Source organism: Jaculus jaculus, chromosome 1, assembly GCF_020740685.1.
Source record: "Jaculus jaculus isolate mJacJac1 chromosome 1, mJacJac1.mat.Y.cur, whole genome shotgun sequence".
Taxonomy (NCBI): Eukaryota; Metazoa; Chordata; class Mammalia; order Rodentia; family Dipodidae; genus Jaculus; species Jaculus jaculus.
The window spans coordinates 314438568-314457319 of NC_059102.1; the positions used below are offsets into that span (position 1 = coordinate 314438568).

The following is an 18752-nucleotide window of genomic DNA, read 5'->3' on the forward strand; positions in this document are numbered from 1 at the left end:
TGCCATGGAAACTGTAGCAGACAGCCACATACTGCTAGGCTGAACCTTCAAATCAGGCACAGCCATGGAGGAAGAAGGTTAGGCAGGACAAGAGTCTCAGGATGGAGTTGAGATGAAGGAGGAGAATGCAATTTCAGATGTTCACTTTGCCTAACCCTTACTGCCCTGACGTAACAATGCTTGGCCGCAGTTTTCCTACAGAGACAACCTGGCTCCTTTTCTGATGGTGATCCATTTCCTGATTGATTTCCTTCTCAGCTTGGTCCCTGCTTTGCCCTGAAATTTTCATTCCTTTTGTCTTCTGTATCCCCCCCCAAAAAAGAAACACTCTATAAAAACCCATGCTATCAAGACTCACATTGGCTGTTCTCTCTCTCTCCTCCCATGAGATAGCCCAGCAGCTCAGGCCCCAACAGACAGCTCTTTTCCAGCCTCAGAGTGGTCATGTGTGGTCTTTGGTCATTCACAAACCTTACATCTGGTGCCATGAATCGGACAGGAAGCTCCTGGTTCCCCTCTTGGGTAGCCAGACCGCCTTTCCCCCACCAAGGCCACTGAGCTGCCATGGACCCTCTGAAGGCTCAGACCATCTGCCAGGTGCACGCTTCCTCACTCACCACAATTCAGCTTCACTTCTCCACCTTCCCTCTTCCTCTACTCCTCGGTAAGTGTCCCTCACAGACTGGCCTATTCTCAGAGGTAAACGCTCTCTCTGCTAACCCTTCCCTCGTCCCCTCCTTGTTAAGTGTACCTCACGGGTTGGCCTTCTCTTGGAGAGGAGTTGTACTCCCTCCCTCACTCTTGCTCTCTTGTCTAAACCACACCTATAAATCAGGCCATACCCCTCGCCATTTCTGGGCTCCCCAGGTCTTACACACTCTCAACCCCTCAGGTCTCTTTCTCCAGACCACCAAGCCCTAATGGGTGCCTCTCAGCTTGTTTTGCCAGCTTCAGAACACTCTCTTCCTTCCCTCTCCTCCTCCTCCTCTCAGCAGAACTTCCTTGGCTACCCCCATTCCATTGGGAACGTTCCTCAGTGGGGTTGCAGGTATTCCCCATGGGGTTATGGTTTATGTGTTGTTACCATGTTTTAACTACATCTATTTTATTAAAGACAAAAGGTACAGACATACTCTACATCCCATTTTTCTCCTGGGTGCTTAACAACCAGACGTAGCAGCCAGAACCAATGAGGAATTTGGGGTTAAAAGGGTGCCTGATATTTTGGTCCCAGCCCCTCCAGCTCAAAATAGCTCAAGAGCCAATGGGACACTCCTTTCTCTAGAGGATTCTAAAATGCTTGGTAAGTGACCTATCTTATTGATCAGAGGAGACATGGAGACCCAAAAAAATGGATTCTAATTAATATCCTGCCTGCAGAAGGACAGACAAATCAGAAGGGATAACCCTTAACGTGTCCAAAGGAAGGGAAGCCACATGGTCAGTACAGGCCCTGACTCATCCTAGCAGATGTTACTAATGCTGAGAGAGCCACAGAGCTCCTCCCAGATCCCTAAAAGTCTCCCCTAAAGAGCCACAGCTAACCTTCAAAATTACAATATAAAATTAAACACTGGCCACCTGCTTGGTCTTAAACATTCAATAGAAAAATATATTGTATATATGTAAGTGCAATGATTGAGATGGGGAGGTAATATGATGGAGAATGGAATTTCAAAGGGGAAAGTGGGGGAGGGTGGGAGGGAATTACCATGGGATTTTTTTTTATAATCATGGAAAATGCTAATAAAAATTTAAAAAAGAGAAAAAGAAAAATATAGCCAAAAAGTAAGCTTTATCTTAAAGAATTTAATCATCACAGCCCAGACTGTAACTTTAGGTGGATATACTCATTGTGACAAGAACAGGTATAGACCACACCATCTGGTAAATTTCTAGATCTTCATGATGATCACGCCTGTCACTTCTGGTAATAAATCTGCTATTTGGGATTGTGTATTTAACTACAATCTTAACCTTGTATCCTCTCATCTACAGTTAGTCCACACTCAGATGGTTATGTGACAATCCATCTCCAGCTACCGGGTCCCCTAGATCACCCTCCAACTTCTAAAATGCTAATGGGAACCCCATCCAAATTTTAACTTTTTTTGTCTCACTCTAGCCCAGGCAGACCTGGAATTCACTATGTAGTCTCAGGGTGGCCTCAAACTCAGCAATCCTCCTACTTCTGCCTCCCCACAGTTGGGATTAAAGGTGTGCAACACCACGCCTGGCCAGGTAACTTTTATTCAAGGGTTTTAGAGGCAAGTTGGCAAGATGAGCAACAGTGTCGTTTCCACAGCAAACCTGACAACCTGTGCCAAGGGGATGGAGACAGCCACTGGGTATACTCACAATGCACCAAAGCAGAAATCCCAAAGCTGCTGAGAGCTCAACACTAAAGTAGACTCAAAGCACACCCTCCACAGCTCGGGGAATTTTGTGGAAGGGGGGGCGGGCAGAAAGACTATAAGAGCCACGGGGTAGGAGGCAATATCCAAAGGCACTGCCAACTCAACAATGATTGACTGCTGCTCTCACAACTCATAACCCACAACTCCATGAACACCAGCAATCCCACTAAGGAGGTCCCTCAGTGGAGTGGGGGAAGGGAGGAGGGAAATGATGGTACCAACACATGATGTGTCCAAAGTTTCTACTTAATTAAAAAATAATTAGCTGCTTTTATCACATTGGCACATAGCATCAACATAAGGCTGACCCAGGTTATTCTAGAACTGATAATCTTCACATTTATGTCCATTTTCTCTTCTTCTAATTACCTTACTTCTTATTGTCTATATCACAAGGAAGGGAAGGAGGGAGGGAAGAAAGGAGAAAGCAAGGAAGAGGAGGACAAGCAGGCAGGCTGCTTTAATGAGAATTCTCATAAAAGGGGTGAGACAGAAAGCCACATAAAATATACAGACTGTGTGTACATTCCCCAGATTTTGCTCCTCAGAGGTCATAAACTGTGACAAATTGACTGTGGATATAACATATTAATGCCTGTTTATGTCCAGAAAACTGAATATCAAGCAGTCTAAGTGCAAAACGCATACCAATGATTCATGCTGATATTAGCCATTACTCAGTTGAGAATAATCTGTAGAAGGAGCCCTAAAGAAGTTTTAAATGCTTACTAAAATGAAAAAGCAACTCAACTCTGGAGACAAAAAGACATTAATAACAAACTGGCTAGAAGCCTAAGCAGTAGATAATAAATACATATATATCTACACATCAAAAGTCTCAGTTATTCTCACCTCACTCACTCAGTACAAAGTTGAGCTGTTTATGCCTTTATGTGTATGTTGTGCAGAGTTTGCAAAACAAGATTCCACCTGGAAGAGCACTACAAAAGGTACTTTTAAGGAAAGTTATAAGTATTACAGAGGGTAGTTATAAGGGAAATACTAAATACTGCAGTGGGAATAAACATAGTACTTCTAAGTACCAGGTATCCTGAATCCTGTTTACGGGATTCATGCTTAAGGGATGTACTAAGCACTGAGGAGGGGCGTTAAGAAGGTGATTCTGGATGCCCATTCCCGGTCCTTGCTTTATGCTCACTAACGTGTCATATGAAGAAAATACCTAAGCATTCAAGCTGTGACAGTAGTTTTCTCTTCTGGTCTATTTTTCTCATTGATTGCCTCTTGCAAGATAAAACAGCAGACATTATCACATTATCTCCTTTTAGCTTGGAAAGTGATACCCACTGGTTTATTCCATAAAGAAGGAAGTTAGAATAGGACATAAGCTTCTGATTTCAACTGCCTTTTGTTTCATTATATTAACTGAAGTCTTGGGGGGAAACACTGCCAAGAAGTACGTGTTAATATACTGGGATATTCCTTATAAGACCCTCTATATGCAGTTCACATGAAAGCCAAAAGTAAAGAAAAAACCACCAGCAGAATTTTCCATGCCCTCAAATCCAGCTCTGTACTTGACAGTCTAAGCCATTCTCTAAAACAAAGAATGACATCTTACAGAGGCTATGAGAAAAGTGAAGCAATTACTTTGCACAGGCAATTTTTACAAACATGAATAAATTAAACTATCTGGGAAAGGGCTGGTGCTGGCACTATCATCTCGGATTCAGAACACCTGGTACTTAGAAGTATTGTATTTCTCCAGTTTATGTGTCACTTTGATAAATGTGGAAAGAACTTTCAGCCAAGAACTCAAATTAGATTTTGTTTAAGAACCTGATGAATAAAACCATGTATACTTGGTGATTGGAATCCTGACATCTAAGTTATACAGTGTCTTTTAACCTACAGCCAAACAGTGATGTCATACAGCACAACGTGACCAACAACAGAACAGAAAAAAGAAATTAGAACCAGATTCAGAGACAAGCTCATCTTAGGATAAGAAGCTAGAATTCTTCCTGGAAAATAATGAAAAGGGGACAACTCAGAGAATTCTGAAATAAAGACATTTCTCACCACTTCTAGACGACTGACTTAATGCTACAAAGCTCTGTGGTCACCTCTTCCCTAAAGCCCAGTCTCACAAGAGACCACAGTGATCTGATCCCTGAGTGATATGATGGATTTATCCTTGTGATGTCTGATGTCTCATGCTACAGAAACTCCAGACCTAGTGAGGATATATCATCTAACCCAGAGCCACAAGGAAAAAGCCCCTCTAACACTCGATTTGTTTTGGTGTTGCACAATGTAGCAAAGGTAAAACTTCCTTGGCATGTTTACTGTTTGCAGAAAAGGACGATTAGAGAAACCTCTAAAACAGAAAGAGAAACACAACAAAGGGCTCCATAAGCCACAGTCCTATGTGCCTGAATGTTCCTCTCATTGGATGATGCTGTGGCTCCTATTCTGTTCAAAACAGAGGCCTGGGAATTTCCTCAAGTATATAAGACAAGCTTATAAACACAGAGGTGTCAATCTAGAGATTTAATGAAATTTCCCTTTTAGATATCTCTAATTTCCATAGAAACCACTGTATCGAAAGAAAGAATATAAAACTATATATAGTAGTTTTCAACACGGGACATATTTCAGTATCAGCTAGGGAAACTGTTTTTAAACAAATCTTTAATCTTATCAGATTCCATATGTGTGGTGGTTTGATTCAGGTGTCTTCCATAAACTTAGGTATTCTGAATGTTAGGTTCCTAACTGATGGAGATTTGGGAATTAAAGCCTCCTAGAGGCAGTGTATTGTTGGGGGGGGGGGGGCAGACTTATGGGTATTATAGCCAGTTTCCCTTTGGTGTGTGGCACACTCTCTTGTTGCTATGGTCCATCTGATATTGGCCAGGGAGTGATGTCCACCCTCTGCTCATGCCATTGTTTTCCCCTGGAGTCTGTAAGCCAAAATAAACCTTTTTCCTACAAGCTGCTCTTGGTCAGATGTTTTCTGCCAGCAATGCAGACCTGACTGCAACAGTATGTCTTAGGTGAGAGTCAGAAATCCTTTTAAGATTCCATAATAATGCTATACTGCCAAGGAGAAACACTACATGAAAGTACCACTAATTGTGTTAAATTGGAAGAATTTAACAACTTGTGAGGAAGAAAGAAAAACTGAAAGTCATGGACTTGAATTATTTCTCCAACTTTGGTTTAAGACAGTCTCAATCTAGCCTCAGCTGCTTGGAGCTTTCTTAGCCCAGGCTGGCCTTGAACTTGCAGCAATCCTCCTACCCCAGCTTCCCAAATGCTGAGATTACAAGCATGAGCTAGCAAGCCTACTTCCAACTAGCTCTTAATCAGAGTGTTCTGTAAGGAAGGATGGATTTTTAGCACAACTTGCTACTGGTTAAACTTTATACTCCTAATATAATCTGTTAGAAATTCTTTCTGTCAAAATCAATTTCCCCATTTTCTTCTTTTATTTCCCCCCTTTTTAAATCAATTCTGCATTCCTGACCAAGAAATACTTTTCAAATGTCAATCATGTGCTATATACTTGTGCTATATGTTCAGAATAAAAGAAAAGGAAGCCGGGCATGGTGGTGCACACCTTTAATCCCAGTACTCGGGAGGCAGAGGTAAGAGGATCACTGTGAGTTTGAGGCCACCCTGAGACTCCATAGTGAATTCTAGGTCATCCAGGACTAGAATGAGACCCTGCCTCGAAAAAACAACAACAAAAAAGAAAGAAAGAGAAGTCTAATTGAAAAGGCTCATGCCACTTTTGAGTTCTGTGACAATTCCTTTGCTTTCTAAAATAATTTCACCATAGTGACAGTGGGGTGTTCAGCACTAAGTGAGACATCTTGATCACATCCAAGGCTCAGGGACTATTGCAGAAATGCCACAAAGAATATGAGAGTCAAAGGAAGGGGAGAAGTGCTTATAATACTGTCCTCCAACACAAAGTAGCATTGATATTCATAACCTCACAGTGGCTGATGCTACCTTCCTAAGACCTGAATAGTAAGAGGGCAAAAAATGATGACATTAAAACAGAAGAGAGACCAGATGGAAAGAAGAAGGGGTTCGTTGAAGGGGGACTCAGGAGGAAAAGAAGAAGGGATGTGGGATGGGATTATAATTATGTTGTGTTGTCAACAAAAATCTAAAAAACCATGTGCCCCCTCAGTGGAAAGGAATTCATACTTGACACTGAAACCAACTCAGAATCCTATGGACAGGAAGGTCATAGAATCTAGAGAGAAGCTCCTACTGTTCTTTAGCTAAGAGAAGGTATGCCTAACAAAAAGTCTTTGAAAGCACTATATCTATCCCCTCTGATCCATGCTACTATCACTCTTGGTTGGAGAATGTTGTTTTTAACATATGGGAGTAAATACAAAAATAACCAAGATTGGCTGGAGAGATGGCTTAGTGGTTAAGCGCTTGCCTGTGAAGCCTAAGGACCCCAGTTCGAGGCTCGATTCCCCAGGACCCACATTAGCCAGATGCACAAGGGGGCGCACGCATCTGGAGTTCGTTTGCAGTGGCTGGAAGCCCTGGCGTGCCCATTCCCTTTCTATCTGTCTCTTTCTTTCCCTCTCTCTCTGTCACTCTCAAATAAAGAAATAAAAACGACAAAAAAATATTAAAAAAAATAACCAAGATCCATCAATACAACAAGAAAAGATAACTGCTTAACACAAGACAAGTCATCTCTATCATATCTACCAGGGCCCAGGACATACTACAGAAGAAGTGGTGACTTAAACTCAAATGCTACCTACTCTCACTGTTAGCTCCACAATCTCATCCAAGAACATGGTGGTAGACAATGAGGAGACTCAGAAGTCACCAAAGCAGAAAATTCAAGGATGCAGAGAGTTCAACACTAAAGGGAATTTACAGCATACCCACCAAGGCTCAGAGAACATTGTGGAAGACAAGGCAAAAAGATTCTAAGAGCCACAGTATGGGAAGGTGTATCCTAAGACATTGTACCCCTTCCCAAAAAGCCCCTGCCCACTAAGACTGACTGGTGCATTTGTGACCCCACAGTGAATACTAACAATCCCACTAAAGAGAACCTTCAGTGAAATGGGGGCAGGGGAGAAGATATATGAGTATAATTCAATGGGAATAGGACCAATAAGCAATATATTCATATTGTAAAGGTCATAATTTTTTTAGAATAAGTATTTAAATCCTCAGAGAAAGATTTGCATTTGCTTCTGCTTGCAATCTGGAAATATCACCTATATAAAGCTATATTTAAATTCAACTTTTTTCCCTTTTTATTTTTATTTTTAATACATGCCAGTAGTATAAATTCAGGTTCAAATTTACAAACCTGCATATATATGGAGTTTGTAGTAAATAACTGGAAGAGGTTTTTTTCCCCCGTTCTATTTTTCAGTACTAGAGATTGAATCCAAACAGTCATGTATGCTAGGCAAGGGCTCTATCACTGAGCTGTATCCCTGGCCCTTTTTGTATTTTTATTTATTCTTGTTGGATTGGCCTTTCTTTCTTTCCTTTTCTTTTTTTGGTGGGTGAGTGAGTGAGTGAGTGTGTGTGTGAGTGTGTGTGTGTGTGTCTATATATATATCTATATATATAAATAATATAATATGTATGTATGTATGTATGTATGTATGTATGTATGTATGTATGTAGATAGATAGATAGATAGATAGATAGATAGATAGATAGATAGATAGATAGATAGGGAAACTTATATAGCCCAAGCTGACCTTTATTCATTTATTTGAGGGGGGAGAGAATGGGCACACCAGGGCCTCCAGCCACTGCAAACGAACTCCAAATGTGTGCACCAGCTTGTGCATGTGGCTTACATGGGTCCCGGGGAATCAAACTGAGGTTCTTTGGCTTTGTAGGTAAGTTCCTTAACCACTAAGCCATCTCTCCAGTCCCAAAAAGCTAACCTTTAACTTGCTATGTAACTGAGGATGAACCTAAACTGCTGATCCTCTTATCTCTACCACCTGAGTGCGAGGATTAGTCATGTACCACCATGCCTGGTTTATGCAGTGTTGGGGATTAAACCCAAGGCTCTGTGCATGCTAGGCAAACACTTTACCAATTGCACTACAATCCCAACCCCATTTGAAACAGACCCAGGCTGGCCTTGAACTCACTCTGCAGCCCAAGCAGGCCTGGAACTTATGATTTTCCTGCCTTTCTCCTCAGCCCCCCAAGTAGCTAGGATTCTAGGCATGCACCATTAGATCCAGTTGACACTTTTTCTTTATTTCTATTCTACTCAAAGCCAAAGCTGAAGTAGGTACTCACCAAAAGCTTCCCTATCTGGAAGTTCATTTCCTTGAGAAGGGGTCTCAGTTGTGCCTTCCTGCCTTGCTTGGGTCCAGAACTGTTTGTCCTATCCCCAGATTCTAGGCATCTAGGATCAGGAAATAAATACAGAACAGTGCCAAGCATGGCAGCATATGCCTAGGTGTGTGAAGCAGGAGGATGTTAAGTTTGAGACCAATTTGGCTACATAATTTCAGGCTAGCCTATGCTACATAATGAAACTTTATCTTTAGAAACAAAAATCATGGAGCTGGGAAGACGGCTCAGTAGTTAAAAGTGCTGCCTTGCAAAGCCTGCCCACCCAGATTCAATGGCCAAGCTATACACACAAGCTTGACCCAAAAAGTTGCACAAGCATCTGGTGTTCATGTGGAACAGCAAGAGGCCCTGCTGCGCCCATATACACAACCACACAGATGCAAATAAGAACTTTAAAAACAAAAGTATGGGGCTAGAGAGATGGCTTAGCAGGTAAGGCATTTTCCTGGGAAGTCTAAGGACCCATGTTTGACTCTCCAGACCCCACGTAAGCCAGACACACAAAGGTGAGGCAAACACAAGATCGCATATGCCCGCTAGGTAGCCCAAGTGTCTGGAGTTTGACTGCAGTGGCTGAGGCTCTGGCATACCAATTCCCTCTCTCTCTCTAAAAATAAAAATAAAAAAATATGTTTGCATGTTCTCTCTCATATGTGGATCCCAGCTACAAATGTTTACACTTGTGTGTGAGTTAGAGTAAAACCTGGTAGCACAGCCAGGCGTGGTGGTGCACGCCTTTAATCCCAGCGCTCAGGAGGCAGAGGTAGGAGGATTGCTGTGAGTTTGAGGCCACCCTGAGACTAAACAGTGAATTCCTGGTCAGCCTGAGCTAGAGTAAGACCCTACTCAAAAAATAATACTAATTAGTAGCAGAGGATACAAGGCTAGAAAAGGGCTATAACAGAGGGAGGAGAGGGGAGGACTTAAGGGGATGAAGGATGGTATTGTACTTATGTAAGTAGATGAACAGATTAATAGGGGTGGAATGGCCAAAGTGAGGTCATGGAAAGACATTGAGTAAAAGAAGGGTGCGGAAGGGTTAATCGAAAGTCAAGATGTGACGGTGCCAGGTGTGGTGGCGCACACCTTTAATCCCAGCACTCAGGAGATAGAGGTAAGAGAATTGATGTGAGTTCGAGGCCACCCTGAGACTAAATAGTGCATTCCAGGTCAGCATGGGCTAGAATGAGACCCTACCTTGAAAAACCAAACATAAAAAAAGGAAAACAAAAACATTTACTTTAAAAAAGCAAAGTGTTTCAAACCTCCCTCCCCCCAAAAACAACTGACTACTGCTCCCACAATGCATAAACTACAATCCCATAGGGAATACCTGTAATCCCACTGAGGAGCATCTCCAACAGAATAGGGGCAGGGATGAAGGAAAAGAGGGTACCAACAAAATATCTTGTTAATAATAAACATTAAAAAAAAAATCAAGATGTTATGAATAAGCCATATGGAAACCTACCTTTTTGGATAATAACACACTCAGAAGCCATAAACTATTACTAGAAAAATGTCAGTGCCAGGGATGGAATACCTTCCAGTGAGTTGTTGGCCACAGAGGTTCCTGATACCCCCAAAATATTACAGGCTATTGCCAAGGCTCTTGGTTTCCTACCAGAAATAGATGGTACAACCCTACTGCTGAAGATGCCACATGCCTGGGCTACAAGGTCACTGAGAAATCAAGCTTGAGTTGAGCTGAAAACCTCCCTGTAAACCAGCTGACAGAAAACTAGTAAAAGCTATGCTTCCTGCAGCCCTATGGGAAAGAGAAATCATCAGTGGTGAAAACAGTGGACACTACAAGTCTTAAGTTTGGCCAGCCAGGCCAAGTGACTGAACAGGTACAATAGTGGCATGTCTGTTATGGGGGAAATCAGCTGCTCTCTAATTGGACTGGAAGCCTGCTCCATGGGAGGAATTTCATGCCTTGTACTGAAAACCTAATCAAAAGCCTATGGTGGGGGAGATCATGAGCCCTAGTAGTATAATAGGCCTGCTCACATCTGGCTAAAAGCATATATTATGCTCACCAAAGTGCCCTGTAAATGCTTTTCTTAACATTCATACCCATATATTAATGCTATTCTTACTTTTTGTTAGAGAAGCTGCTCTTTTTGAAATATCTCTATCATACCTTCCAAGGCTCAGGGTCCATTGCAAAGATGTGACAGAAAGAATGTAAAAGCCAAAGAAAGGGTAGGACTGCTTACAATGCAATCGTTCAGGCATAAATTGGCCTTGATATCAATGACCTCACAGTGCTAAGCACTACCTTCACAAGACCCTCATAATAGAAGGAAAAGATGATGTCATCAAAATAAAAGAGAGACTAATGGAGAGAGAGAAGGGATATGATAGAGAGTGGATTTGTGAAGGGGAAAGTGGGGGAAAGAGAGGGATTTATCATGGTTTATTGTCTGTAATTATAAAAGTTGTCAATAAAAAAAGTTTAAAGTCAGGCATGGTGGCACCCACCTTTAATCCCAGCACTCGGGAGGCAGAGGTAGGAGGACTGCCATGAGTTCAAAGCCACCCTGAGACTACACAGTTAATTCCAGGTCAGCATGAGCCAGAGTGAGACCCTACCCCAAAAAACCAAAAAACAAAAACAAAACAAAACAAAAAAAGAACAAATATGACTTCCAGTACTTTACCTTTATAGATTTATATTATCTTAATACTTTTGTACTCTGAGAAGTCTTTATACTGTTTCCACTTAAGCCATGAAATTAGTTTGATTTACTTTTTTCTTTTTTAAAGACGAACAGCCTAGTGGTTTTTGTTTTTTTTTAATGTGAGAGTGAGAAAAAGAGGCACATCAGGGCCTCCAGCCACTGCAATCAAACCCCAGACAGGTGTGCCACCTTGTGTACATGTGCGCCACCTTGTGTACATGTGCCACCTTGTGCACTTGTGTCACTGTACGTCTGGCTTACATGGGACCTGGAGAGTCAAACATGAGTCCTTAGGCTTCACAGGCAGGCGCCTTAACCACTAAGCCAACTCTCCAGCCCTGATTTACTTTTTAATATAGCATTTTCTGGCACACAGTATGTGTCTCTATACCTTTAGCCTACCACACTGTCAGAAACACAAGTCCCTGGCATCTTGAGCCTCTTGTAACAACCTACAGGGATAAAAAGCAAACAATCTTGGTATATTGCAAAAGTCAGGATTTGTAAGCATTTTTTTAAAATAAAAAGCCCTACATAAAATATTTCAGGTAATCAGCTATGAAACATAACCAATAACCACAGAGCATTGAGTCAATGAGTGGTAAGGGGAAGGGTGTTTCCTATCAGTTCACATGTGTCCTCTTGAGCTATTTCTTGCTGCCTAGAGTCAATATTTTTATAGACCACCCAGAGTGGACCAGCTCCTTGAATCTTGTGCCAAAAATAGCTAGATGCTTTCTTTACCATCCACGAAACATCAATAAGGTCAGAAAAATTAACCCATTTGAGTCTGTTTAATTTATTTTCTTTTTTATGTGATGACTATGCATTAACCTAAAACTCTTCAAAATAGTTAGTTTTGCTGTACATTACCCTTTGACAAAATTTTCTTGCTTGAGATGTAAGGTATATTTATGTTATATCATCAACTGCTTTCAGAAAATATTTATTTATATATATGTATATACATACACGGTGAATACTTTTTGTATTTTTCCACATGTGCCCATACCAATAAAGCACAGAAGTTTAATTCTACAATGAGTATCTGAAACAATATAATTACCCTTATTATGATAATGTGAGCACTAAGAGTTTAAGTTCCTAAATTTAAAATACTTTGGAAATCTCTGAATAAAATATCTGTGTGGCCGAATTTAATTTTGTGGTAATCTAGAAAATTCAGATAGAGCTCACATTCTGTACCAATTAAACATAATAGTAGTTAAGATTTATTGATATACATGAGCATCAATGTGGAAAGTGTCTAGAAAGTATCTTCCAGGTGGAACTGACAGGCTTCATCTAGGAAGTTTCTACTCTTCTGGCAGGCCCCGGGCCCCTGATGGAGGAGCTCCCATCTTGTAGAGAGGAGACTGGAAGAACTGGGGCCACAAGAAGGTACTTCTGAATAACACACATCTTCCTTCCAACACGTTTGCCTCAGCAACAGTTGCCAAGCCATGATTATTCTTGAGGCTTTGACATTTTATTGCTTGTGCCAAAGCTTGTCTAGAAGAAATAGTTCTTGGTTTTTATGAGCTTCACAGCCAGTTTCTTCTTTATTTCCTTTTTGGTATTTGGGGACATTCCAACTTGTTAAGAAATTTCTGTTTCTTCATTCTTTTCAGCTCTTCACTTTGTTGCTTTTCTTCAGGTTTTTAACGTTTTTAACCTTAAATCAGTCTTAATATTCCTACTACTTTTTAGCTTTCTACTCCTTAAGCCTCATGAAGAAAAGCACAAATCTTGGCTAGCTGAACCTCAGGATTTCCAAACATTTAAACTTTCTCCTATTCTTAATCTCCCTTTTTTGTACTGCTCATTTGATTCTTTTTTGAACATAGCCTTTTCTAAACTAAAAGGGGGAACTGTTGTCTCTTCCTTTCTTAATGTATCAATCTATAATAGAAATACACAGTAGCTATGAAGATCATTAATCCATTTACAACTGTTTATTTGTTTCAAATTTCTGTTGGCTTATAAGGCCATTCACAAGATGCCTCTCTCAGCCCCCATCCTTACTTCCTTTTTTTTTGTTTGTTTGTTTGTTTGTTTGTTTTTGAAGCAGGGTCTCACTCTAGCTTAGGCTGACCTGGAATTCACTATGTAGTCTCAGGGTGGCCTCGAACTCACAGAAATCCTCCTACCTCTGCCTCCCGAGTGCTGGGATTAAAGGTGTGCACCACCATGCCTGGCTCCATCCTTACTTCTTATAGCAGGATAGACTCTTTACATGTTCCCTGAGACATACTGCCCAGACTCTCCCAGGATTGCCACAATCAGAGTTACTGCTTGCTTCTATGTTTGCTCAAGAATATGAATGTGATACTATGACAGAAGAAGAAAAATGACGCTGGGAAGATGGTTCACTGTGGTTCAAGACACTTGCTTGCGAAGCCTACCAACCTCAGTTCAGTTCCCAAGCCACCCATGTAAGCCAGACACAAAAAGTGGTGAAAGCCTCTGGTGTTAGTTTCCAGTGGCAAAAGGCCTTGGCATGCCCATATGAACATACACATATGTGAATAAATAAGTTTTTTGAAAAGAAAATAATAATAATTTGTTGTCATTTGGTACTGTCTAAGGGTTCCTGGCATAGAACTCCTAAAAACCTTGGGATTTCCTGAGTGACAAGGGGGAGAAAAATGCAGCTTTTGTAAGTAAACCCTTTCTAGCCATACCTGAGCCAAGAGTAATGAAGTAACTATTGGAAGGTGAAGGCTGATTGCCAGAAAAACCAATCATGTAAGTGGGTTGAAATTTTCAGTCTTATCTCCCAACCTATAGGGATGGAAAAGAGGCTACAGGCTGATTTTTATCACCAAAGGCCAACAGTTTAATCATCACACCAGCATAATGAAGTCTCCATGAAACTCCAACACCAGTGGGGTTTGCAGAGCTCCCAGGCTGGCAGGTACAAAAGTGCTGGGGATACTGCACCTGTAGAGAGCCTAGAAGTTTCTCGCCTCCACTACTCCTTATCCTATAAGTCTCATCTGAGTAGTGTGAGGATTGAGTTAAATTAAAGAAGTTCAGTAGATATCCACAGAACTGGAGAAATTCTTGCCTGGAAAATACATACGTGTGTTTTAGACATGCTGTGTAAAGAAAATCAGATTTTTTTTCTTTTTTAAATGCCAAGTCCATAATTCTTCCTCATACTCCAGTTGTTTAAATGTCTGCTTCTCTTATTAGACTACACTTTCATTTGTGCTTGCATGCCTTATTCCTGGCCAGTATCTGCAAGCAGTAAGTGTTCTATAAATATTTGCTGTAAGTCTGAGTTAACAAATTACTACACATCTTATGTGGCCTCTTAAGAAAGCACACAGTTTGTTCAGAGAAAGCAAATTAACATATATAAATGTGTATGTGGAACTGGAGAGATGGCTCAGCAGTTAAGGTACTTGCCTGTAAAGCCTAAGGACATACGTTCTACTCTCCAGATCCTACATTAGCCAGACACAAAGGTAACACAAGCACAAGGTTGCACATGGCCACTAAGTAGCAGAAGTGTCTGGAGTTTGATTACAGTGGCTCAGGCCCTAGTGTGCCAACTCCCCCCCCCCCAACATCTCTCTCTTTACCTCTTTCTCTCTCTCGCTAAGAAATAAATAAAAATGCATAGGAGCTCTGGGATGAACACTGCTTTATTTTTACAGGAGAAAATTAGTGAACTGAACAGCATGGTTTGAAATCTTATAGCTGGATAAAATGTTTAAAAGAAAATTTAATAATAGCACAAAGCAAAATGTCAACAAGTAGAAGAAAATGTTTATGACAAATTGTATAACTGGTAAAAAATGACTGGCTAAAAACAATCTCAAAAATGTCAGTGGGAAGATATTCTTAACGAAAGTGTAAGTTGAACGATGGAAGTTTTTCAGTTTAGAAATGGTGTATATAGAGCCAGGCGTGGTGGCACATGCCTTTAATCTCAACACTCAGGAGGCAGAGGTAGGAGGATCACCGTGAGTTCGAGGCTACCCTGAGACTACATAGTTAATTCCAGGTCAGCCTGGACCAGAGTGAGACCCTACCTTGTAAAACCAAAAAAGAAAAGAAAAGAGAAGAGAAGAGAAGAGAAGAGAAGAGAAGAGAAGAGAAGAGAAGAGAAGAGAAGAGAAGAGAAAAGGTGCATATAAAATGTAAAAGCAGGAATTAGTAATGATATGAAAAGTATGGCAAGTAGGTTAGTTTTGAAAAGGTACTGAATGTTTAGTACATGCAAGGGGGCTTTCAGTCATTTATACAAAAAAAAAGAGGATTCTTTGATCAAGATTACAAGCAGTTTTTTTTATTAAAGTATTTTGTTTTTATCTATTTACTTGAAAAAGAGAGGGAGAGAGAAAGAGACAAAAAGAGAGAGAATGGGCACATCAGCACCTCCAGCCACTGCAAATGAACTCCAGACATATGCGTCACCTTGTGCATATGGCTTTCATAGGTCCTGGGGAGTTGAACCTGGGTCCTTTGGCTTTGTAGGCAAGCACCTTAACCACTAAACCATCTCTCCAGCCCAAAAAGCAGTTTTTTTTTTTTTTTTTTTTAAGGGGTGTACAACTAGCTAATGGCAAATAGTTTATTGTTTTTCTTTTTGGTTGGTTGGTTGGTTGGTTAGTTTTGTTCTGTTTTTTTGAGGTAGGCTCTCATTCTAGCCCAGGTTGACCTGTAATTCACTATGTAGTCTCAGGCTGGCCTTGACCTCATAGCAATCCTCCTACCTCTGTCACATGAGTGCTGGGATTAAATCATGTGCCAGACTTCCGGTTAAGATGGCGGCGTAGGTACCACGCCAAAGCAGCTTAGGGGGGAAAAAGACCAAAAAAACTCAGCAAAATACACACTTTTACTAAAAAGTGAGGTGTATAGGAAATTGGGGCGGCAGCGGAGAAGTAGAAGAGTTATAGAGCATCCAGAGCCTGCACAGGCGGGAACAGCGGCTCCGGGGCAGCTCGGCCAACCGCCGCAGCCGCGGCGCGGCAGAAAGCCGCCGGACTCTCGGGTCGAGCCGCAGGACAAGCCAGGTGCGGGATTTTCCCCTCACCCCGCGCTCTCCGCAACTCGGGAAACGTGAGGGGAGAGCGGCAGCGAGCAACGGAGGGAGGAGCAGACCGCGAGGTAGAAGCACACGTGGAACAGCGATACAACCAGAGCAGCCGCGGCTCCCTCCCCTCCCCCACCGCCTGAACCCAGCTCCAGCGAACACAGCAGCGGCCCGGGACCGGCCACGCCAACTTGGGCTGACAGCAGGACCCAAGCAGGAGCAGAGTTCGGCAGCAACTTCAGCGGCTCCAGCACCGGTACCAGCAGCCCCAGAAGCAGCGGACCCAGGAGCGGCAGCGGCGGCAGATCCCGCAGCAGCGGCTTCGGGGGGAGCAGTGGCTTCGGGGGGAGCAGCGGCGGTGGACACGGCAGCGGCAGCTTCAGCAGCGGTGGTGGCTCCGGTGGTGGCAGCTACAACAGCAGCAGAGGCAGCAGCAGCGGCTCAGTTTGCCCCGTAGGAAAAGCAAGTGCCCAGCTCCAGAAATCAGAACAGCAGCCCGACGACCCAGGCAGCAACTTGACTGAGACCACAATCACCCAAGGTAACTGGGATTGCACCAGGGAAGGGACTCACTTGGTCACAAGCTGACTTGGATACCTCAACAGACCAGAAATCTAAACCTCTTTGTTGATAGAGGATCTGGTCATTATAATAACTACTCTTGCATACATACTCGGGGCTGTTTTTGATTGAATGTGTACAGTGTTTAGTTAAATTTTAGAATCTACCAGTATTTTATTCCACTCAGCCTGCTTGAATACTCCTATAGCAGGGAAACTCAACCCCTAAGAACATCTTTGTAGATACTCTGAGAGTCTTAAGAGCCACACCTAATACCTTAAGGTCCTACCCTGAAAATATATTACATCAAATCAATTGATACAGCTAAGAATACACAGCTAGCTAGAAAATCCAAGCATTAACTTAATCTAAGATGCAAAAATATATACATTATAACACAAGAAACACTAAAAAGCAAGATGATATAAATCCACCTAAAAGTATTAATGCATCAGAAATGTCCTCCAGTGAGAAAGAGTTAGAGGAAATGCCTGAGAAAGAGTTCAAAAGAATAATTATAAATATGTTCAAAGAGGTCAAAGAACACATGAAAACAATCAAAGAAGAAATCAAAGAGGAAATCAAAGAGGAAATCAAAGGAATCAAAGAAGAGGCAGGACACCAATTTAATGAAATAAAGAAGGCAATACAAGACATAAATAGGGAAATAGAAATAATAAAGAAAAACCAGTCAGAATTACTAGCAATGAAGAACACAGTTAATGAAATAAAAAACTCTGTAGAAAATCTCACCAGTAGGATGGATGAGGGAGAGGACAGAATATCTAAGCTAGAAGATCAGGTGGCAGACCTAATGCAGTCCAACAAAGAGAAAGACAAACTTATAGAAAAGTATGAGTGGGAATTTCAAGATATTCGGGACACTATGAAAAGATCCAATATAAGAATTCAGGGCATAGTAGAAGGAGAAGAACTCCACTCCAGAGGCATAGTAGGCATCTTCAACAAAATCATAGAGGAAAATTTCCCCCAAATTGGGAAAGAGGTGCCAATACAGATACAGGAAGCCTTTAGAACCCCAGCCAGACAAAACCCAGAAAGAACCTCTCCTCGCCATATTATACTCAAACTTCCAAACACACAAACCAAAGAAAAAATATTGAAAGCAGTTAGAGAGAAAAATCAAGTTACCTACAAAAGCAAGCCCATCAGGATTACAGCAGATTATTCAACACAAACTTTTAAAGCCAGAAGGGCTTGGAGTGATATATTCCAAGTTCTGAAAGATAACAACTGTCAACCAAGGTTACTTTATCCTGCAAAGTTATCCATTCAAATAGATGGAGAAATAAAGACATTCCATGACAAAAGCAGGTTAAAGGAGTATTTGAAGACAAAACCAGCTCTACAGAAAATACTTGATAGAATCCTCCATGCTGAACAAAAGGAAAAGCACACATATAAGGAACCTAGAAAAAACCAGCTATACTCAAATACCAGTTAACAGAAGAGAGCACAGGTAGAACAAGTAACACACACACACACATACAAATGGCAAACATAAATACACACCTTTCAATAATATCTCTTAATATCAATGGTCTCAATGCCCCAACGAAAAGACATAGATTTGCAGACTGGGTTAAAAAGCAGGATCCTACAATTTGTTGTCTCCAAGAAACTCACCTTTCTACAAAGGATAGACATTATCTTAGGGTGAAAGGT

General features: G+C 41.6%; 1 protein-coding gene across 1 annotated transcript in view; it reads right to left on the bottom strand.

Annotated features, from left to right (window-relative positions):
- Atf6 (activating transcription factor 6) overlaps positions 1–18752 on the bottom strand; it is a 238157-nt gene that overhangs the window by 136608 nt on the left and 82797 nt on the right. The window lies entirely within an intron of this gene.